A 9,479-nucleotide genomic window follows, 5' to 3' on the forward strand; every position below is an offset into this window, starting at 1 on the left:
GGTCAGAGATGAGTCACTGGGTTCTACTCCTAAAGCCCAGACTACACTACATGTTGACTAACTCGAATTTAAATTAAAAAAAAAAACAAAAAAAAAAAGAGTGTAGCCCAGCCAGGGGGAGAGAAGCTTTTGTGGGGACACTGGCAGTGTCATTAGGGCCTCCAGTCATCTCAGAAGTCTTTATGTAACTTCCCGTGGTCATGGCAGGATGTAACTTCCTGTGGTCATGGCAGGAGGCGTGGGAGACGTACGTGCGTCTGCTCTTTGGATTGTGTGAGGGAGCCGATCAGCTTTGGAAATCTCCAAGAGTTTGAATTAACATCCCCGAGCAGGGGCCCTGAACATACTTCCTACTGTACCCGCCCAGACAAGGTGCCTTCTGCCGCGCGTCAGAACTCGCTGCCACAAGGCACGATGCTCAAATACTGCTGTGTCTCAGGGCCGAATGCTCCAAACGGGGCCCTGCGCCTGCTCCCTCCAGACACCCGCTTGCCCCCAAAGTGTTCTAGCCTTTGCTGCACAGAAGTCTCATGCCCCTCTCTTCTCTGATTTCCTAATTTAAGTGTGGTGAGTAGCAGGCAGCCAAGCGAAAGGAAGGCCTGGGGTTTTCAAAGCAAAGGCAGAAGACCGGGGCACAAAGAAAGAGCTTGTCTCATTCAGTTTCCGAGGTGGCGTTAACCGTGAGACTCCCCCGAGTTTTGCATCAGTGCTCGGTTCAGTCCTAAAAGAAGTTGCGTCAGGTATGGCAACTTTTGCCTGCTTTGTTTGCATTCTCTCTGGTGAATGAAGTATTAATGAATGGCCCCCCGGGGGAGTTTGGGCAACCTATCCTAGAAAACAAATTGAAATGCGAAATTCTTGGAACAGTAGAGACGTCGCACCATATTTACCGGTGGCGATCGACTCTCCTTTCCATAATTTCAGAAGACAACGAGAGAAAAAAAAAAATGTGTGGCTGACGTAGTTTCCCATTTTTCCTTCACTCATGAGCTCTTTGCCTGAAAACAGCAATGAAGCGGCACCTGGCTGGTTCAGTCATTGATTGGAGCATCGGACTCTGGATCTCTGGGTTGTGAGTTCAAGCCCCACTTGGGATGTAGAGCTTACAAACAAACAAACAAACAAACAGACTAGCAATGGAAACCATGGGCAGATACTTAGTGGGCAGATTAAAATCTTTCTAGGAGACACAAAGAAAGGAAGATGATAGCTAGTTGTTTGCCACCAACTCGGGGAAGGGGAGAAGCATGGTTATTCCGGTCACTTCCCTGCTCCCAGTCAGCTGCCTGTCCCCGCCACTGGCCTGGCCCTGGAGCTGGCCATCGGGAGATAGCAGCCTTCCATGGGCTTCTCAGCTTTGGAACAGACACAAGGCGGGGCCATCTGTCTAGTCTAGTTTAGGATGGTGGCATTTGTCCAGTTCACCTTTACTGGGTTAAAAGTATGTGTGAGACAAAAGCGAAACTTGAAAGTTAGAAAACGCCTACATGTAACCAATTTCCCCTTCGCCTTCATGGTTTTCTCCCAAACACGTGAAATCTCCAGAACCGCAGTTAAAGAGAACTTCCTCTAGACAGCGGCCAATAGTTCACAGAAGAGAGAAAAACATCCAAGATCCCCTGTATTTGGTCGATGTGTACCTGGTCCTGTTCCAAAATTGCTGTTAGATGCGTGCATGATGAACCATGCCACTGGCCGCCATTATTTACTGCAAGTCTCTTTTGTCTGCAGCTTACGGCTCAGCAAAGAGTCTCCAAGCAAATGATAGTGGGCCGGAGAGTTATCTTCGTCGCCGTAGGAAGTACTCTTCAAATAAGATGTCACATGAGCCACACTCAACATGAGCCAATATGGTGTGCTAGACACAGGTCACTGGGGCTCTCTAAAGGTGCTGGGCTTACCGATGAACACAGAGGAACGAGAGAGGATGGGAAGAAAGAAGGGTGGGAAGCCAACAACACTGCCAGTGCATTGGAGCTGGACAATGTCAAGTGACGATAGGGTCTTGGTACAAAGGCATTGGCAACTCCGGGGCTTTACTCACTCAGCCGGTGCTCTGCTGGGTGGCGCTTTGAGTACGACCCTAATCCCAGATCACATCGAAGTATTCTAGTCTTGACAGCCAGATTTCGAGGTATCTAGAAAGATGCCCGCAATCCATGCCTACAAAGGCTGTGTGACTCTTGGGGAAGCTGAAGGCTGAGTGGTGCCTTTTTTCCCTACGTGGTGACCCACTCTTCCTTTCCCCAAACACTTTTTTCCTTTTCATCATTTATTCAACCCCTCTCGGAAAAATTGTTTTGGGTCACAATAGAAGGGCACTTTGGAATTTTCTTGGGCTGTCTTAGATTTCTCTTTAATCATTGGTGCCTAAAAAGATGCTATTTCTTTTTTCTTTTTTCTTTTTAAAGATGCAGTAACCGGCCAAGATGAAATGTCACTGACACACAAAGATCCCCGATTTTTTCTCTTGCTACCTCTTAGAATTTTCCCACGGAGCTACAGTGACATAAATCGGCAGAGGGCCGATCTGCGTCCTTAGCAGTCTCTGTCATTCGACTGCCTTGTGATCATTCCACTTCTTTCTCCAGAACGCTTGACTCACCAACCTCGTTCCTGGTGATGTGCGTGCTGGAGAAAGCAGCCAAGTGTTAGTACTAGTTGGGGGGATAGGCCAGCTCCCCACCGGCAGCATATATTTCCAGTAAAGGGGACAACATTGAACTGTCATGAACGAGGCCCACAGAAGGCTCCCAGGAAGGAGCCCATCGATACACAGCAAAAGTGATTCAGGCTTCCGTTTGCCACAGGGGTCTCCAAATAGCCGGAGGAAGCTGTGCCCAAGGTATCACACACACACACACACACACACACACACAGACACGGGCGGACACACATCACCTTTTGTTACTTTCACCCTGTCCGCCCCCCTCCCCCCATAACTTTTGACTGAGATTTTTTTCCCCCTGGCCCTTGTGGGAAGCAGTTTAGTTTTGAGAAAACCAGGCAAAGCACCATCACACGGGCTTCAACTAGCCTCTCGCTTGTTCTCAATTCTCTCTGTTCTTTGCCCACAAGCCACACATCTCAAGTCAGAATCCAGGCTGGTGGATGCATTTTGCAGGAGTTTCTATGTATCTAGGGTACGGGCTCCTCTTTCATCCTTACCCCCCTTTTCTTTCATCATTATTCACTTTTTCTTTGGTTTGCTTTCATCCACATAGGGGTATCTTGGCGGCCAGGCGGACTCTTAAGTGCGAGGTTGCCTTTTTCTCCCTTCTCTTCTTAGACGTGTGGAAGTCTGGGCTAATTAGGCCACGGAGGAAGCGGTGGGGAAAGCCATCCCCGTCGTGCTTCCTGGAGAGGCAACTTTAGATGATTTCTGGAGACGGAGGAGGCGGGTCTGTTGTGTTTTAAAGCAGTGGCATTTATACACGTGTGACAAACAACACGTTTTGCTGACTGTTTCTCCCTGTCTGAACAGGTGGCCCTGCGGTGTGGGTACTTCCCCAAGCCTTTCATCGTTGTTTGCCTACGAAAGTGTCATCGCTGCAGACATAGTGACGGCGCTTGTGAGGACGAGATGGCGTAAGAGAACTGAGATGTCCCGGGATGGAGATGTGGTTGGCGTGTCTGGAGCTCCAGAGAGACGAGAGGAGGCGCCGAAGTGGTTGTGAGCCAGACTGGGCAGGGCTTAAAGGCGGTGTGGGCTTTTCCTTGACGGCTGTAGGGGAGCCCCTGAAAGATGGTAAACAGGGATCAGGTTCACCTTTAGGAAACAGAGTTATGGCCCCAGTGCCAAGAATGGCTGTGAGGGGCACAGGTGGCAGGCAAAGAGTCTAATTGGGAGGCCACCGAAATAATGCACAGGAGAAATGACGAGGGCCTGAACAAAATGTGCTAAGGGGAATCGTTTGAAAGATATTTAGAAGTAGAATGGGGCACCAGTTTCCATCTTGCCTCACCAATAGCTGCTCCACCCTTTCTCGCTACGGCTAATGAGATAGGAGCCAAATTAAGTACCCGGACTTCCTCTTCCCTCTTGGGAATAGCCAACTGGTAGCCCGTGATGTGCTCTTAAGGATGGGAGCCTTGGGAAAAGCATGGCAGAGAGGAAAAGGCCGGGGGTCTTAGGGGCCCAATGACATGGCCGACCCAGTGTACCAGCCTTGGGATGGTTTACCTCTGAACCTCATGCCACGTAAGAAAAAAATAGACATCTTTTCTCGTTTAAGCCCTTGCGGTATCCGTCATTTTCACCCAGCAGCCCAAAGCACTTCCTAAGGGAGACAAATAATGATCAACTGGGTGTAGGGGGTGAGCAGAAGGATCTGAGGGCGAACTCCAATTCGTTGCTTGAGTGATGGAGTAGTTGCCAGATGATGGTGGTAATTGCAAAGATAAGGGATGGAAGGAGAATTCGGGAATCGGTATGCATTTCCTTTTGTATATAGTGAGTTTGATGAGCCCCTTTGATGGCCAATCCGTGTCCAGGAAATAATGGGATACAGACCTTGGAAATATACCGCTGGAAACCATCACCTTACAGATAACAGTTGACGTCATGGGAGTGTTTTAGGTCACCTAGGGAGAGCATAGGAAGGCCAAGGACAGAGCCCACGGAGCCCGGCATTTGAGACTGGTGTGCCCATGAGCGGGATGGGGAACAAGCACCTAGAGCAGTATCGTGGAAATCAAGAACGTTCTGAGGGCAGAGTGCCCACGAATGCCATTGTTAGGAAGTTCTTAGAAAATAGAATGGAGGGTTCAAGAAGAGAAATGGTCAGAGGGTTCCTTCCTTCCACAAAAAGGTTGTTCTCAGAGTGCTCTTTCCCCGGAAGAGGCCCACAGGTACAATTTGTGACACCACTTGAGTTCTGACTCTTTGGGAGTCTTGTAATGTGTTATTTGTTTCACTAAAGAAAAAAAGTCATTCCCTCTTCCCCCAATTGTTCTATCTCCCCAAATGTGTCAAATGATGTATTTTATTTAAGATCAAAGTGTACCCAAATGTGTCAAATGTTCATTTTAAGGTATTTCTTTCTAAAGAGTTTTGGGGGATCCCCCATAGCACACTGAGGCAAAACACAACTGAGATAGGATTTGATGAAATACATCATGAGACATTCTCAATGCTGTAAGAGGAAAAGAAGGTTTTTAAAGAAGGGTAAGGAAGCGAGTCGAGGCAGAGGGCAAGAACATTTAGCTTCGCCTGTGTGCTTCTAACAATGATACCAACAAGGCACACTTACCCTCCATGGGTGGGACCCCCCTGGCCCATTCTCAGACTCTCTGGCCTTTGCCGGATGCTGAGCCGAGCTAGCACAGGCTAGATCTGTCTTTTGTCTCTGAAGTCAATTAGTGCGATGTTTAGGATTGTTTTCCTAAACTTTTAATTTATTTTCTTAAACTAAGAAGGGAGGCGCATGTCTTCTGGGGAATGTCCTCAGATTGCATCAGCCAGGAGCTCTGAGGACCCGCTCTCTCCCTGGTCCAGGTCTCTCAAGGATGCTCAGAGAACCTGTTCTAGCTCTGGGCAGACTCCAGCTAAGAGTGATTAAAATAATTGTTTTCACGTTTAAAGGGCAGTTGAGTGGGAAGCTGTGAGGTGAACTCATTGCTTTTTAGCTCGCTCAGTGCTCTCTCTGGGGAACAAGTAATAGTACTCATCTGGAATATTTTAATTGGGAAGAGATTGTATTTGATATCCCCAAGAAGGACCCCAGACACCGCTTTGATAAGGAGCGCCTTGTCACTTAGGAGCTGGGGCTGTTCCTTGGCCCATTAGTCAGCTCTGGGAGAATCAGCAGCAACATGAGTGTTAAAGATCCCTCCGAACAATATACTGTGAACTTCCTGGGTATAAAGTTTCTGTTCAAGATGTCACACAATGATGCATTAAAGATATGATACCTGCTCTCAAGTTGCTTGAACCCTCAGGGAAGACATTATAGTTTGAACTCATCACTTGTAGGCTAAATATCTATAAGCACATGCATATATAAAACACATAATCCATCACACCTAAGTGATGTCATAAAACTTGGCTTGTCTGGTGGTCACTTCTTTAGCCATCTCAGCTATCCAGAAAAAAGCTGAGGTGTCTGAGCAGACACGTTTGATGTTTAAAAAAAGACTTACGATGCTACAGCTCATGCGTTTTATTTGCACTGTTTCAAGTCCCTTTCCCCTGATTTCAGGTATATTCTAGATAGTTTTTCCAGAACATTCTGGAATAGAGTTGCGGAATGTGAAATAGGGCTGTTGCAGGCAATGGCTATAGACCAGCTACAAGGAGAAGTGATTTCCGGGAGCTGACATTAAAGCAGTGGCTCTCAAACACGTCTGACACACATTAGCATCACCTGGGCAGCTTTTTAAGCAATTTTAAATCCAAGCCACCCCCCAGATGGATTCATACTAACCCTGGAGGTGGGACACAGGCTTCGGTAGTTTTGGAATCTATGCAGATGATTCCAACATGCACATAAGGTTGGGAGTCACTGCATTGGAGGTTAAGGAAGAACAAAGGACGTTTAATTGTGGGTGTTCTGGGGCCATTTTGTATCGGGGCAGCTACCTTTCAAATTTCTGTAGGCAGTCTATAACTTGCTTGGGGTGCAGGAAGGTGAGACCTTGTCCTGAACCGGTAGCGGATATATGCTTTCTTTGGCCACTGGTAGTCCTGGGAGACATCCCTCTGTTACCAATATAACACATATCGAAGCTCCCTTTTCTGTGTCTCAGGGTTGGTGCACGAGGATCCTCTGGAAATGGAAAAGTTGGAAGCTTGCGTGTCTCCAGGATGGGACATCTTCTCTGCTTGGATGATAGTCTTCAGAAGGTGTTCTTTCTCAGCTCGTCCAGTCTAGCCTCTGAGGGGTTGTCTCCACTTTCTGCCGATGATGACGGAGGAGAACGGACACCCCCACTAGTCAGAGGGTATTATCCCATAAAGGTGCCCCTGCTTCTCCTGGACATGTCTTTTCACTTCAACATGTCTCCCTTTTCTTTCTTCCTGTCTCAGTGTCTAGAACCTTCCGTTGCTGTACCTTCCTCCCCAAGACTCGTAATTCCTCTCTCCAGAAATAGGGACGACTCGGTCTCTTAGTTCATTTATGGGTCCTACAGATTTCACAGCCTCAGGCATGCTGTGTCCACCCTTTCTCTGCTCTTTCAAGCTGCTACTGCCACAGCAGAGGATGGGGTAAGCTCTGTTCCCCTGCATGGGGGCAGGAGGGGACAGAGAAGTAGGGAGAACAATGAGGACCTGGGATTTCTCTCCTGGTTGCCATTGTTCAACAAAGGAGGCTTCCTGGAAAACCGGCTACGCCATACCGTGAACTTGTAAGAGAGCAAGCTATGAACTTTTGTGTTCGATATATTATATCTCTATCATGGCAAACTTCCTAAAATTGGATTGGACGAAAGCCTAGAAAGACATGCAAATACGTTAACGGTGGTTGCTTCTTGGATGGTAGGACCATGGGTAACTAAAAAAAAAAATTTTTTTCAACTTTTCACAAGGAACATGTTGTTTTTCTAATTAAAAAAGAAGGAATGTTCAAGTCGATGCACCCAAGTCAACACAAATATTTCAGATGTTGTTCATTCCTCTCTGTTTAAGAAGGCGGGGAAGAGAATGATCTGCTCTAGTAAGATCTATCAAACAAGGCAGCGGGAGAAGTGAGGGTGAAATTTTTCATCCCCTAAAGGAGGCCCAGGCTTGTTTCTTGGCCTGTGCAATGAATACTCTCTGTGTGTTTACTTTCCTTTGCTTAAAATCTCTATTGTGCAGCACGGTGTTTGGCACATGACAAGTGCTCAATAAATATTGGCCCATTCAATGAAGCAAATAAAATATTGATGCTTAGGGGAAAAGCTCTGATTATCTAGAAATCTATCTGATTTTCCCCCTAAATAATGATGACAAATGAGATGATTTCTGTAGGAAAAACATGTGAACACAGACCAAGTCTATAGTCAAAGGACCGTAGGGGTGCACCATGTGTTGAGTTCGTATCCAGAAAACGAATGGGAACTTTGTAGACTGGGTAAGATTTAAGCATGACTTTGAAGAAATCAATAGAAATTTTATAGAAAGAATGGGACACTCCAGGCACACGGACTGGCTTGTGCCAAGATCTGATGGCCTTGGTACCTTCCCAGCCTTGTCTTACATCACCTGTGCCCTGCCTTCCCCTCTGCACAGGTCCCCATCCAAACACAAGATGATTCCATTCTCTGCTTTTGCGACTGCTCTTTTTTTCTGATCTGGCATTTCTCATGCGCACCCCACAAACCCCTTATGCAAAATAATGTTACATACAAGGCTGTTCCCTGCCCTGCTCATCCTTCCTAGCACAGCTCAAGGTGCCTTCTTTGCAAAGCCTTGCCTGTTCCTTTGTCCATGCTTCGATCCGAGTTTGTAGAAGATGACTTATTTACGTGGTTATCTCTCATGTACAATATCGGTTCTCTTAGAAGGCGAGATCTGAGCATTTGCCATCATGGTCCCAGATCCTAGGACAGAGCCTGCTGCTAGGTAAATCCTCACTCAGTATTTTATGGATGAAGTAATGAATATAGTCTGTATTCCTCTCACATTTTCAACTCCCTCCCATCCCCAAAACGTCCCATGTTCTTTAGAACTTCATCCCTGAAGGTGAAATGATTAGTGGACCATTCTTATCCCCTGTTCCTGCATTTGCATGGAGGGATGAGAATTTCCTTGCCTCTGGGGTGCCGGAGGGGATGATCTGGGGAGTGACACTTCTATGGCTACATGTAACATGTGTTGCTGGTCTGGTTGAGCAGACCATGTGGCTCAGCCCTTCTGCAGGCTCCTTTTGGGCCTGGCTGTCCTCAGGAAACCCACTTTCCTCTGAGGCCCTATAATAAACAGCCATTACTGCACAGAAGACTGCCCTTTGCAGAGAAGGCCTGCCGGTGGCTGGGTGTATGGGTTTAATTATGGCTTTTTTTGGTTTGTTTTTTGGTTCAGGGCAGATACTAGAAAACCCATCTGTTTCTGGGTCTAAGCTTTAGACTCCAATCGGCTTTATCAGACATAAAGCAGATATTTTCATCTCCATCTGTCTGATTCCTGTGACTGTCTCTTGATTGGTCCCAAGTCGGAGCTGGGTTGGGGGGGGCGGGCTGGGGAGAAAATTGGGACAGGAATATTATTTATTTTCTCCTCCCAAATCCCAATAATTATCCTATTATTCAACTGCGAAGAAATCAGGAGTTATTCAAATGCCAGCCATCTGGAGGAATGTGAAGCCACAAAATGATTTTGGAGAGAGATTCTGCTTTACAGGGTGAAGGGGTGACTGGGGTAGAGCTTTGTATGTGAGAAATGCTTTATACTATTTAAATGAATGCATCAAAAGGTTTGTGGGCAACAAGTTACACTTTAAACTCAACCTGAGGCAAGAGAAGAAATGGGTTTTCCATTTTCATCTATCAGATGGGCA

At 46.9% G+C, this 9,479-nt stretch overlaps 1 long non-coding RNA gene across 2 annotated transcripts; it reads left to right on the top strand.

Moving 5' to 3' along the window:
• Positions 1 to 1,737: 1,737 nt before the first annotated feature.
• On the top strand, positions 1,738 to 9,092 carry LOC125166847 (uncharacterized). Of its 2 annotated transcripts, XR_007152559.1 has the most exons (4): positions 1,738 to 1,868; positions 2,412 to 2,845; positions 3,290 to 3,673; positions 6,748 to 9,092. It is a non-coding gene; the product is annotated as an uncharacterized LOC125166847 (long non-coding RNA). The 2 variants fall into 2 exon arrangements; XR_007152558.1 differs by having other exon boundaries at positions 2,412 to 3,673.
• Positions 9,093 to 9,479: the final 387 nt, after the last annotated feature.

Source organism: Prionailurus viverrinus, chromosome B2, assembly GCF_022837055.1.
Source record: "Prionailurus viverrinus isolate Anna chromosome B2, UM_Priviv_1.0, whole genome shotgun sequence".
Lineage (NCBI taxonomy): Eukaryota > Metazoa > Chordata > Mammalia > Carnivora > Felidae > Prionailurus > Prionailurus viverrinus.